The sequence below is a fragment of the Amphiura filiformis genome, chromosome 6 (assembly GCF_039555335.1).
Source record: "Amphiura filiformis chromosome 6, Afil_fr2py, whole genome shotgun sequence".
In the NCBI taxonomy this organism is placed as follows: Eukaryota; Metazoa; Echinodermata; class Ophiuroidea; order Amphilepidida; family Amphiuridae; genus Amphiura; species Amphiura filiformis.
This window is the reverse complement of record NC_092633.1, coordinates 15062488-15077567: the sequence shown is the minus strand read 5'-3', so window position 1 is coordinate 15077567 and position 15080 is coordinate 15062488.

Genomic DNA, 15080 nt, shown 5'->3' with positions numbered 1-15080 from the left:
GTTTGAAATGTAGCCATGTACTCTAAATGGATATAAAGAAAACATGCCGTGATTCATCCCGGGATTCATGAGATTCATCATTCACACGCTCACCCCTCCACCCCCCCACACACACACACACATCACATACGATCAAATAGAGTAGCTTTATAGAGTACCGTAAAATGGGGTAACTTCGGTCAGCGGGGTAACTTTGGTCGGTCAAATATATTTTTTTAAATGGTCATATTTTCGTACAGCACTTGAATATTGTTTTTAGTCATATTTGGTGTCAATTTGTTAAGAAATATGTTTGGAAGAAATAATAGTCGCTCATGTGTAATTTCCTTGAAATTTACGAAAAAGCGGATTTTGACCAAAATCAGCATTTTTTACATTTTGTCAGAAAAAATAAAAATCGATATTTGTGAGCAAGGATGTGTGTTTGATTAATTTTGCAAGGTGTCAAATGTCACAAAAAAACAACAACTTGCCCATATTCAGCGAAGATCAATTTTTTTGATTTTTTTTCCTTCATGGAATGTAAATACTGTGACCAAAGTTGCCCCAAAGGCGGGGTAACTTTGGTCAGGTCATTTTGAACCCCTAGGGCACCCTTACAAAATTATTAAAAAATCTTTTTCAACTTCAAGGTGTAGAAGGAACCCTAATGTCACAAAAAGAGTTAATTAGAAATATAATTGGTTTTGTTTGGAAGCAGTGGTTTAAAAACTCTGAAAAGTGCCCAAAGTTACCCCATTTTACGGTAATTGGCAACTTCTTATTGAAGCCCCCTCCCCTTTTTTTCATGCTTCACAGCTCTTCAGAATCACCGTGTCTTTATGCTGCATTGAAGCTTTTAGGCCTAGCCTATTTTCAAGTCCTAAAGATTTATTCTAAAAGTCAATTTGTTTTTACAGGCCTGAACTTGCTTTTGCACTCCAAAAAGAACGAAAATCACTCCAAACTCGAATTTTCACTTAAAAAGGTTAATTTCACTCCAAAAGAGTGACATTTTCACTCTTTAAGGAGCCATAGGCCTATATCTAGTAAAGGGCCACTCCAAATAGAGTTTTCTCTTATGTGGAGTCACTCTTTTTGATTAAAAATTTTGCTCTTGGTGTGATTATAAAAAGGAATGTTTTTTTTAATTTCAAACTTTCATGGTGACCCACAGGTCAAATTGGTAGAATTGTACATTAAACACAACTAAACAGACACACTGCAATTTGCAGGCAGCATATATAGGGGAGAGCGGGGAGTGTTCGCCCTAGGGGTAGGTTCGCCCACCCCTTGTTTCTCAGCACTACGGCTATCGGGGAATCTGGTGATGGCAAAATTAGGTGACATAGGTCATTATAAACTTCTCATATTAGCTACGCGATATATAGGAACGTGTTCATCGAACTGCAGCCAAAACAAAAAAATTGCACCAAAACGTAATTTTTTCTTGCATTAATAATATTGTATTACCATTGATACATAAATACATATGGTTTTAATGGAAATCTTTATTGGGAACATATGGGATTTGTCAAAGATTTAATGCAGTTATAAACTCCTTATTCGATTTGTATTTTGCACACCCTGAAGAAAATACAAAAATGTGCCCAAGGGGCACTTTCGCCCTTTTGAGGATGGGGCATGTTCGCCCTATATCTTCCCCGGGCGGACTTACCCCAAACTTGAGGGCGAACCTGCCCCATCAGCGTATTATGCAAAATATTTATAATTATACCATTAAACAAGGTAAAACTACTGAAAAACACGTTTTCTAAAGTTATGTGGTATCAGTATTACTCATACCACCGTTAATGTCCTAATCCATAATCTCCCCGAAGTTGTAAACATGATACGTTTAAGCTCACTTTGGACCCCTACACCCTGACCCTGACCCGACCCCTGCAACAAATTTAGTGACTCCCCAGATGAGAATGAATGCCCTGTATACTCTTGCTAAATGTTTGCATTTAATATGTTATTGTTATGCAATGTTTAAACCTTTTTTTGTGATTAGGGTTAACTTACCCCACCATATGGGCGAACCTGCCCCAATATGGGGCAAGTTCGCCACTTTGCAAAACTTTTTTGTTTGCTCTATCCTGTTACTATTGTAAGGCCTATGGTTCTGGGATTGTGGCCGTATATAGCTAAGACATAGGGCTTTCACATGGGCTAATCAGGTCATCCCTAACCTTAAAATTGACATCGCTAGGCTGGTCAGAAAAATATAGGGCGAACACTCCCCGCTCTCCCCTACTATACAAACATCCAATCCAACCCAATCCCATCCCCCAGTAGGCAATGAGGATAAAGTGACACAACATGTTGGCACGAGCGGGGCTCAAACTCGCAACCTATGGATTATGAGTCGGATTATCACTCTAAAAGAGTGAATTTTAGTCCAAACGAGGGCAATAACCACTCTTCAGATATGATATAGACCTAAGGGACCGATCGTTATCGGGCAGGGGGGATGGGCGTTTTGGACAAAATAGGCCTATCGACAAACAAAATTGTGTTCCCCTCTCGCGTCTGCTCAAAATTTTGCATTAGGCCTACTCCTTGTTTTCCCGAATTTCTCCATTTAAAACTTATCGTAACAATCCCCCTCCTGGTTCAACAAAAAAAAATCGCGTTCTGGCCCCTCAAGACCACCCCCCCCCCTCAAAATGCCCATTCCCCCTGTCGTAAATAACGATACTCTCGCTTTTAGATAGATAACTCTTTTACATTAAGAGAATAATAAAGTTTTAAATCTTTATAACATGCTTAAAGTTGAATTTTTGATTTGTTCTTATTTGTGATCCACATATCAGTAGAAGATAGCATAAGATTGCAATCAGCAGTAGATAGCATAAGATTGCAATGATATCAGCAGTAGATACCATATGATTGCAATGCTATCAGCAATAGATAGCATAAGATTGCAATGCTATCAGCAGTAGATAGCATAAAATTGCAATGTTATCAGCAGTAGATAGCAATGCTATCAGCAGTAGATAGCATATGATTGCAATGCTATCAGCAATAGATAGCATAAGATTGCAATGCTATCAGCAGTAGATAGTATAAGATTGCAATGCTATCAGCAATAGATAGCAATGCTATCAGCAGTAGATAGCATAAGATTGCAATGCTATCAGCAGTAGATAGCATAAGATTGCAATGCTATCAGCAGTAGATAGCATAAGATTGCAATGCTATCAGCAGTAGATAGCATAAGATTGCAATGCTATCAGCAGTAGATAGCATAAGATTGCAATGCTATCAGCAGTAGATAGCAATGCTATCAGCAGTAGATAGCATAAGATTGCAATGATATCAGCAGTAGATAGCATATGATTGCAATGCTATCAGCAGTAGATACCATATGATTGCAATGCTATCAGCAATAGATAGCATAAGATTGCAATGCTATCAGCAGTAGATAGCATAAGATTGCAATGCCATCAGCAGTAGATAGCAATGCTATCAGCAGTAGATAGCAATGCTATCAGCAGTAGATAGCAATGCTATCAGCAGTAGATAGCAATGCTATCAGCAGTAGATAGCAATGCTATCAGCAGTAGATAGCAATGCTATCAGCAGTAGATAGCATATGATTGCAATGCTATCGGCAGTAGATAGCATAAGATTGCAATGCTATCGACAGTAGTTAGCATGAGGTTATAATGCTATCAGCAGTAGATATACGGTATAGTATACGCTTGTAATGCTATAAGCAGTAGATAGCATATGATTGCAATGCTATCAGCAGTATATAGCATGAGATGGCAATGATATCAGCAATAGATAGCACAAGATTGCAATGCTATCAGCAGTAGATAGCATATGATTGCAATGCTATCAGCAATAGATAGCATAAGATTGCAATGCTATCAGCAGTAGATAGTATAAGATTGCAATGCTATCAGCAATAGATAGCAATGCTATCAGCAGTAGATAGCATATGATTGCAATGATATCAGCAGTAGATAGCATAAGATTGCAATGCTATCAGCAATAGATAGCATAAGATTGCAATGCTATCAGCAGTAGATAGTATAAGATTGCAATGCTATCAGCAGTAGATAGCATAAGATTGCAATATCAGCAGTAGATAGTATAAGATAGCGCTCAATAAATGATGTGATATATATAATGCTATCAGCAGTAGATAGCATAAGATTGCAAAGCTATAAACAGTTGATAGCATAAGATTGCAATGCTAACAGCAGTCGATAGCATAAGACTGCAAAGCTATCATCAGTAGATAGCATAAGATTGTAAAGTTGTCAGGAGTTGATAGCTTAAGATTGCAATGCTTTCCGCAGTAGATATCAGTACGATTACAATGCTATCAGCAGTAGATATCAGTACGATAACAATGCTATCAGCAGTAGATAGCATAAGATTGCAATGCTATCAGCAGTAGATAGGATAAGATTGCAATGCTATCAGCAGTAGATAGCATAAGATTGCAATGCTATCAGAAGTAAATAGCATAAGATTGCAATGCTATCAGCAGTAGATAGCATAAGATTGCAATGCTATCAGCAGTAGATAGCATAAGATTGCAATGCTATCAGCAGTAGATAGCATAAGATTGCAATGCTATCAGCAGTAGATAGCATAAGATTGCAATGCTATCAGCAGTAGATAGCATAAGATTGCAATGCTATCAGCAGTAGATAGCATGATGCTAGAAGCAGTAGACATAATGATATAACATAAGCTTGTAATGCTATCAGCAGTAGATAGCATAAGATTGCAATGCTATCGGCAGTAGATAGCATGAAGTTATAATGCTATCATCAGTAGATATACGGTATAGTATACGCTTGTAATGCTATAAGCAGTAGATAGCATATGATTGCAATGCTATCAGCAGTATATAGCATGAGATGGCAATGATATCAGCAACAGATAGCACAAAATTGCAATGCTATCAACAGTAGATAGCATGAGATGGCAATGATATCAGCAATAGATAGCACAAAATTGCAATGCTATCAGCAGTAGATAGCATAAGATTGCAATGCTATCAGCAGTAGATAGCATAAGATTGCAATGCTATCAGCAGTAGATAGCATAAGATTGCAATGCTATCAGCAGTAGATAGCATAAGATTGCAATGCTATCAGCAGTAGATAGCATAAGATTGCAATGCTATCAGCAGTAGATAGCATAAGATTGCAATGCTATCAGCAGTAGATAGCATAAGATTGCAATGCTATCAGCAGTAGATAGCATAAGATTGCAATGCTATCAGCAGTAGATAGCAATGCTATCAGCAGTAGATAGCATAAGATTGCAATGATATCAGCAGTAGATAGCATATGATTGCAATGCTATCAGAGCTTGGAACGGTCCATGGTTTTCCATGGATTAGCATGTGTTCCTCACGGACCAACCTGGGTAAACAAACAAACAAACAAACAAGCAGTAGATAGCATAAGATTGCAATGCTATCAGCAGTAGATAGCAATGCTATCAGCAGTAGATAGCATATGATTGCAATGATATCGGCAGTAGATAGCATAAGATTGCAATGCTATCGACAGTAGATAGCATGAGGTTATAATGCTATCAGCAGTAGATATACGGTATAGTATACGCTTGTAATCCTATAAGCAGTAGATAGCATATGATTGCAATGCTATCAGCAGTATATAGCATGAGATGGCAATGATATCAGCAATAGATAGCACAAGATTGCAATGCTATCAGCAGTAAATAGCATATGATTGCGATGCTATCAGCAATAGATAGCATAAGATTGCAATGCTATCAGCAGTAGATAGTATAAGATTGCAATGCTATCAGCAATAGATAGCAATGCTATCAGCAATAGATAGCAATGCTATCAGCAGTAGATAGCATATGATTGCAATGATATCAGCAGTAGATAGCATAAGATTGCAATGCTATCAGCAATAGATAGCATAAGATTGCAATGCTATCAGCAGTAGATAGTATAAGATTGCAATGCTATCAGCAGTATATAGCAATGCTATCAGCAGTAGATAGCAATGCTATCAGCAGTAGATAGCATAAGATTGCAATGGTATCAGCAGTAGATAGCATATGATTGCAATGCTATCAGCAGTAGATACCATATGATTACAATGCTATCAGCAATAGATAGCATAAGATTGCAATGCTATCAGCAGTAGATAGCATAAGATGCAATGTATCAGCAGTAGATAGCATATGATTGCAATGATATCGGCAGTAGATAGCATAAGATTGCAATGCTATCAGCAATAGATAGCATAAGATTGCAATGCTATCAGCATTAGATAGCATAAGATTGCAATGCTATCAGCAGTAGATAGCATAAGATTGCAAAGTTGTCAGGAGTTGATAGCTTAAGATTGCAATGCTTTCCGCAGTAGATATCAGTACGATTACAATGCTATCAGCAGTAGATATCAGTACGATTACAATGCTATCAGCAGTAGATAGCATAAGATTACAATGCTATCAGCAGCAGATAGCATAAGATTGCAATGCTATCAGTAGTAGATAGCATAAGATTGCAATGCTATCAGCAGTAGATAGCATAAGATTGCAATGCTATCAGCAGTAGATAGCATAAGATTGCAATGCTATCAGCAGTAGATAGCATAAGATTGCAATGCTATCAGCAGTAGATAGCATAAGATTGCAATGCTATCAGCAGTAGATAGCATAAGATTGCAATGCTATCAGCAGTAGATAGCATAAGATTGCAATGCTATCAGCAGTAGATAGCATGATGCTAGAAGCAGTAGACATAATGATATAACATAAGCTTGTAATGCTATCAGCAGTAGATAGCATAAGATTGCAATGCTATCGACAGTAGATAGCATGAGGTTATAATGCTATCAGCAGTAGATATACGGTATAGTATACGCTTGTAATGCTATAAGCAGTAGATAGCATATGATTGCAATGCTATCAGCAGTATATAGCATGAGATGGCAATGATATCAGCAATAGATAGCACAAGATTGCAATGCTATCAGCAGTAGATAGCATATAATTGCAATGCTATCAGCAATAGATAGCATAAGATTGCAATGCTATCAGCAGTAGATAGTATAAGATTGCAATGCTATCAGCAGTAGATAGCAATGCTATCAGCAGTAGATATCATATGATTGCAATGATATCGGCAGTAGATAGCATAAGATTGCAATGCTATCAGCAATATATAGCATAAGATTGCAATGCTATCAGCAGTAGATAGCATAAGATTGCAATGCTATCAGCAGTAGATAGCATAAGATTGCAATGCTATCAGCAGTAGATAGCATAAGATTGCAATGCTATCAGCAGTAGATAGCAATGCTATCAGCAGTAGATAGCATATGATTGCAATGATATCGGCAGTAGATAGCATAAGATTGCAATGCTATCAGCAATAGATAGCATAAGATTGCAATGCTATCAGCAGTAGATAGCATAAGATTGCAATGCTATTAGCAGTAGATAGCATAAGATTGCAATGCTTCTTGTATTTTAATCATGTTAATAGGGTCTATTGATGATTTATCATGTTGCTTTTAATAATTATTGTTGTACATGTAAGTGATATTTATGCTGTCTAATTTTATATTATTGTGTTTTTAACCATGTTATTTGCTATTGTACAGCGCTGTGGGAATATTTTGATATAGCGCTCAATAAATGATGTGATATATATAATGCTATCAGCAGTAGATAGCATAAGATTGCAAAGCTATAAACAGTTGATAGCATAAGATTGCAATGCTAACAGCAGTCAATAGCATAAGACTGCAAAGCTATCATCAGTAGATAGCATAAGATTGTAAAGTTGTCAGGAGTTGATAGCTTAAGATTGCAATGCTTTCCGCAGTAGATATCAGTACGATTACAATGCTATCAGCAGTAGATATCAGTACGATTACAATGCTATCAGCAGTAGATAGTATACGCTTGTAATGCTATAAGCAGTAGATAGCATATGATTGCAATGCTATCAGCAGTATATAGCATGAGATGGCAATGATATCGGCAACAGATAGCACAAAATTGCAATGCTATCAACAGTAGATAGCATGAGATGGCAATGATATCAGCAATAGATAGCACAAAATTGCAATGCTATCAGCAGTAGATAGCATAAGATTGCAATGCTATCAGCAGTAGATAGCATAAGATTGCAATGCTATCAGCAGTAGATAGCATAAGATTGCAATGCTATCAGCAGTAGATAGCATAAGATTGCAATGCTATCAGCAGTAGATAGCATAAGATTGCAATGCTATCAGCAGTAGATAGCATAAGATTGCAATGCTATCAGCAGTAGATAGCAATGCTATCAGCAGTAGATAGCATAAGATTGCAATGCTATCAGCAGTAGATAGCATAAGATTGCAATGCTATCAGCAGTAGATAGCATAAGATTGCAATGCTATCAGCAGTAGATAGCATGATGCTAGAAGCAGTAGACATAATGATATAACATAAGCTTGTAATGCTATCAGCAGTAGATGGCATAAGATTGCAATGCTATCGGCAGTAGATAGCATGAGGTTATAATGCTATCAGCAGTAGATATACGGTATAGTATACGCTTGTTATGCTATAAGCAGTAGATAGCATATGATTGCAATGCTATCAGCAGTATATAGCATGAGATGGCAATGATATCAGCAATAGATAGCACAAAATTGCAATGCTATCAGCAGTAGATAGCATAAGATTGCAATGCTATCAGCAGTAGATAGCATAAGATTGCAATGCTATCAGCAGTAGATAGCATAAGATTGCAATGCTATCAGCAGTAGATAGCATAAGATTGCAATGCTATCAGCAGTAGATAGCATAAGATTGCAATGCTATCAGCAGTAGATAGCATAAGATTGCAATGCTATCAGCAGTAGATAGCATAAGATTGCAATGCTATCAGCAGTAGATAGCATATGATTGCAATGCTATCAGCAATAGATAGCATAGGGTTGCAATGCTATCAGCAGTAGATAGTATAAGATTGCAATGCTATCAGCAATAGATAGCAATGCTATCAGCAGTAGATAGCATACGATTGCAATGATATCAGCAGTAGATAGCATAAGATTGCAATGCTATCAGCAATAGATAGCATAAGATTGCAATGCTATCAGCAGTAGATAGTATAAGATTGCAATGCTATCAGCAGTAGATAGCAATGCTAGCAGCTGTAGATAGCATTAGATTGCAATGATATCAGCAGTAGATAGCATATGATTGCAATGCTATCAGCAGTAGATACCATATGATTGCAATGCTATCAGCAATAGATAGCATAAGATTGCAATGCTATCAGTGGTAGATAGCAATGCTATCAGCAGTAGATAGCATATGATTGCAATGATATCGGCAGTAGATAGCATAAGATTGCAATGCAATCAGCAACAGATAGCATAAGATTGCAATGCTATCAGCAGTAGATATCAGTACGATTACAATGCTATCAGCAGTAGATAGCATAAGATTACAATGCTATCAGCAGCAGATAGCATAATATTGCAATGCTATCAGTAGTAGATAGCATAATATTGCAATGCTATCAGCAGTAGATAGCATAAGATTGCAATGCTATCAGCAGTAGATAGCATAAGATTGCAATGCTATCAGCAGTAGATAGCATAAGATTGCAATGCTATCAGCAGTAGATAGCATAAGATTGCAATGCTATCAGCAGTAGGTAGCATAAGATTGCAATGCTATCAGCAGTAGATAGCATATGATTGCAATGATATCAGCAGTAGATAGCATAAGATTGCAATGCTATCAGCAATAGATAGCATAAGATTGCAATGCTATCAGCAGTAGATAGTATAAGATTGCTATGCTATCAGCAGTAGATAGCAATGCTATCAGCAGTAGATAGCATAAGATTGCAATGATATCAGCAGTAGATAGCACATGATTGCAATGCTATCAGCAGTAGATACCATATGATTGCAATGCTATCAGCAATAGATAGCATAAGATTGCAATGCTGTCAGCAGTAGATAGCAATGCTATCAGCAGTAGATAGCATATGATTGCAATGATATCGGCAGTAGATAGCATAAGATTGCAATGCAATCAGCAATAGATAGCATAAGATTGCAATGCTATCAGCAGTAGATAGCATAAGATTGCAATGCTATCAGCAGTAAATAGCATAAGATTGCAATGCTATCAGCAGTAGATAGCATAAGATTGCAATGCTATCAGCAGTAGATAGCAATGCTATCAGCAGTAGATAGCATATGATTGCAATGATATCGGCAGTAGATAGCATAAGATTGCAATGCTATCAGCAATAGATAGCATAAGATTGCAATGCTTCTTGTATTTTAATCATGTTAATAGGGTCTATTGATGATTTATCATGTTGCTTTTTAATAATTATTGTTGTACATGTAAGTGATATTTATGCTGTCTAATTTTATATTATTGTGTTTTTAACCATGTTATTTGCTATTGTACAGCGCTGTGGGAATATTTTGATATAGCGCTCAATAAATGATGTGATATATATAATGCTATCAGCAGTAGATAGCATAAGATTGCAAAGCTATAAACAGTTGATAGCATAAGATTGCAATGCTATATCAGCAGTCGATAGCATAAGACTGCAAAGCTATCATCAGTAGATAGCATAAGATTGTAAAGTTGTCAGGAGTTGATAGCTTAAGATTGCAATGCTTTCCGCAGTAGATATCAGTACGATTACAATGCTATCAGCAGTAGATATCAGTACGATTACAATGCTATCAGCAGTAGATAGCATAAGATTGCAATGCTATCAGCAGTAGATAGCATAAGATTGCAATGCTATCAGCAGTAGATAGCATAAGATTGCAATGCTATCAGCAGTAGATAGCATATGATTGCAATGATATCGGCAGTAGATAGCATAAGATTGCAATGCTATCAGCAATAGATAGCATAAGATTGCAATGCTATCAGCAGTAGATAGCATAAGATTGCAATGCTATTAGCAGTAGATAGCATAAGATTGCAATGCTTCTTGTATTTTAATCATGTTAATAGGGTCTATTGATGATTTATCATGTTGCTTTTTAATAATTATTGTTGTACATGTAAGTGATATTTATGCTGTCTAATTTTATATTATTGTGTTTTTAACCATGTTATTTGCTATTGTACAGCGCTGTGGGAATATTTTGATATAGCGCTCAATAAATGATGTGATATATATAATGCTATCAGCAGTAGATAGCATAAGATTGCAAAGCTATAAACAGTTGATAGCATAAGATTGCAATGCTAACAGCAGTCAATAGCATAAGACTGCAAAGCTATCATCAGTAGATAGCATAAGATTGTAAAGTTGTCAGGAGTTGATAGCTTAAGATTGCAATGCTTTCCGCAGTAGATATCAGTACGATTACAATGCTATCAGCAGTAGATATCAGTACGATTACAATGCTATCAGCAGTAGATAGTATACGCTTGTAATGCTATAAGCAGTAGATAGCATATGATTGCAATGCTATCAGCAGTATATAGCATGAGATGGCAATGATATCGGCAACAGATAGCACAAAATTGCAATGCTATCAACAGTAGATAGCATGAGATGGCAATGATATCAGCAATAGATAGCACAAAATTGCAATGCTATCAGCAGTAGATAGCATAAGATTGCAATGCTATCAGCAGTAGATAGCATAAGATTGCAATGCTATCAGCAGTAGATAGCATAAGATTGCAATGCTATCAGCAGTAGATAGCATAAGATTGCAATGCTATCAGCAGTAGATAGCATAAGATTGCAATGCTATCAGCAGTAGATAGCATAAGATTGCAATGCTATCAGCAGTAGATAGCAATGCTAGTAGTAGATAGCATAAGATTGCAATGCTATCAGCAGTAGATAGCATAAGATTGCAATGCTATCAGCAGTAGATAGCATAAGATTGCAATGCTATCAGCAGTAGATAGCATGATGCTAGAAGCAGTAGACATAATGATATAACATAAGCTTGTAATGCTATCAGCAGTAGATGGCATAAGATTGCAATGCTATCGGCAGTAGATAGCATGAGGTTATAATGCTATCAGCAGTAGATATACGGTATAGTATACGCTTGTTATGCTATAAGCAGTAGATAGCATATGATTGCAATGCTATCAGCAGTATATAGCATGAGATGGCAATGATATCAGCAATAGATAGCACAAAATTGCAATGCTATCAGCAGTAGATAGCATAAGATTGCAATGCTATCAGCAGTAGATAGCATAAGATTGCAATGCTATCAGCAGTAGATAGCATAAGATTGCAATGCTATCAGCAGTAGATAGCATAAGATTGCAATGCTATCAGCAGTAGATAGCATAAGATTGCAATGCTATCAGCAGTAGATAGCATAAGATTGCAATGCTATCAGCAGTAGATAGCATAAGATTGCAATGCTATCAGCAGTAGATAGCATAAGATTGCAATGCTATCAGCAGTAGATAGCATATGATTGCAATGCTATCAGCAATAGATAGCATAGGGTTGCAATGCTATCAGCAGTAGATAGTATAAGATTGCAATGCTATCAGCAATAGATAGCAATGCTATCAGCAGTAGATAGCATACGATTGCAATGATATCAGCAGTAGATAGCATAAGATTGCAATGCTATCAGCAATAGATAGCATAAGATTGCAATGCTATCAGCAGTAGATAGTATAAGATTGCAATGCTATCAGCAGTAGATAGCAATGCTAGCAGCAGTAGATAGCATTAGATTGCAATGATATCAGCAGTAGATAGCATATGATTGCAATGCTATCAGCAGTAGATACCATATGATTGCAATGCTATCAGCAATAGATAGCATAAGATTGCAATGCTATCAGCGGTAGATAGCAATGCTATCAGCAGTAGATAGCATATGATTGCAATGATATCGGCAGTAGATAGCATAAGATTGCAATGCAATCAGCAACAGATAGCATAAGATTGCAATGCTATCAGCAGTAGATATCAGTACGATTACAATGCTATCAGCAGTAGATAGCATAAGATTACAATGCTATCAGCAGCAGATAGCATAATATTGCAATGCTATCAGTAGTAGATAGCATAATATTGCAATGCTATCAGCAGTAGATAGCATAAGATTGCAATGCTATCAGCAGTAGATAGCATAAGATTGCAATGCTATCAGCAGTAGATAGCATAAGATTGCAATGCTATCAGCAGTAGATAGCATAAGATTGCAATGCTATCAGCAGTAGGTAGCATAAGATTGCAATGCTATCAGCAGTAGATAGCATATGATTGCAATGATATCAGCAGTAGATAGCATAAGATTGCAATGCTATCAGCAATAGATAGCATAAGATTGCAATGCTATCAGCAGTAGATAGTATAAGATTGCTATGCTATCAGCAGTAGATAGCAATGCTATCAGCAGTAGATAGCATAAGATTGCAATGATATCAGCAGTAGATAGCACATGATTGCAATGCTATCAGCAGTAGATACCATATGATTGCAATGCTATCAGCAATAGATACATAAGATTGCAATGCTGTCAGCAGTAGATAGCAATGCTATCAGCAGTAGATAGCATATGATTGCAATGATATCGGCAGTAGATAGCATAAGATTGCAATGCAATCAGCAATAGATAGCATAAGATTGCAATGCTATCAGCAGTAGATAGCATAAGATTGCAATGCTATCAGCAGTAAATAGCATAAGATTGCAATGCTATCAGCAGTAGATAGCATAAGATTGCAATGCTATCAGCAGTAGATAGCAATGCTATCAGCAGTAGATAGCATAAGATTGCAATGATATCGGCAGTAGATAGCATAAGATTGCAATGCTATCAGCAATAGATAGCATAAGATTGCAATGCTATCAGCAGTAGATAGTATAAGATTGCTATGCTATCAGCAGTAGATAGCAATGCTATCAGCAGTAGATAGCATAAGATTGCAATGATATCAGCAGTAGATAGGCACATGATTGCAATGCATCATAGATACCATATGATTGCAATGCTATCAGCAATAGATAGCATAAGATTGCAATGCTGTCAGCAGTAGATAGCAATGCTATCAGCAGTAGATAGCATATGATTGCAATGATATCGGCAGTAGATAGCATAAGATTGCAATGCAATCAGCAATAGATAGCATAAGATTGCAATGCTATCAGCAGTAGATAGCATAAGATTGCAATGCTATCAGCAGTAAATAGCATAAGATTGCAATGCTATCAGCAGTAGATAGCATAAGATTGCAATGCTATCAGCAGTAGATAGCAATGCTATCAGCAGTAGATAGCATATGATTGCAATGATATCGGCAGTAGATAGCATAAGATTGCAATGCTATCAGCAATAGATAGCATAAGATTGCAATGCTTCTTGTATTTTAATCATGTTAATAGGGTCTATTGATGATTTATCATGTTGCTTTTAATAATTATTGTTGTACATGTAAGTGATATTTATGCTGTCTAATTTTATATTATTGTGTTTTTAACCATGTTATTTGCTATTGTACAGCGCTGTGGGAATATTTTGATATAGCGCTCAATAAATGATGTGATATATATAATGCTATCAGCAGTAGATAGCATAAGATTGCAAAGCTATAAACAGTTGATAGCATAAGATTGCAATGCTATATCAGCAGTCGATAGCATAAGACTGCAAAGCTATCATCAGTAGATAGCATAAGATTGTAAAGTTGTCAGGAGTTGATAGCTTAAGATTGCAATGCTTTCCGCAGTAGATATCAGTACGATTACAATGCTATCAGCAGTAGATATCAGTACGATTACAATGCTATCAGCAGTAGATAGCATAAGATTACAATGCTATCAGCAGTAGATAGCATAAGATTGCAATGCTATCAGCAGTAGATAGCATAAGATTGCAATGCTATCAGCAGTAGATAGCATAAGATTGCAATGCTATCAGCAGTAGATAGCATAAGATTGCAATGCTATCAGCAGTAGATAGCATAAGATTGCAATGCTATCAGCAGTAGATAGCATAAGATTGCAATGCTATCAGCAGTAGATAGCATAAGATTGCAATGCTATCCGCAGTAGATAGCATAAGATTGCAATGCTATCAGCAGTAGATAGCATA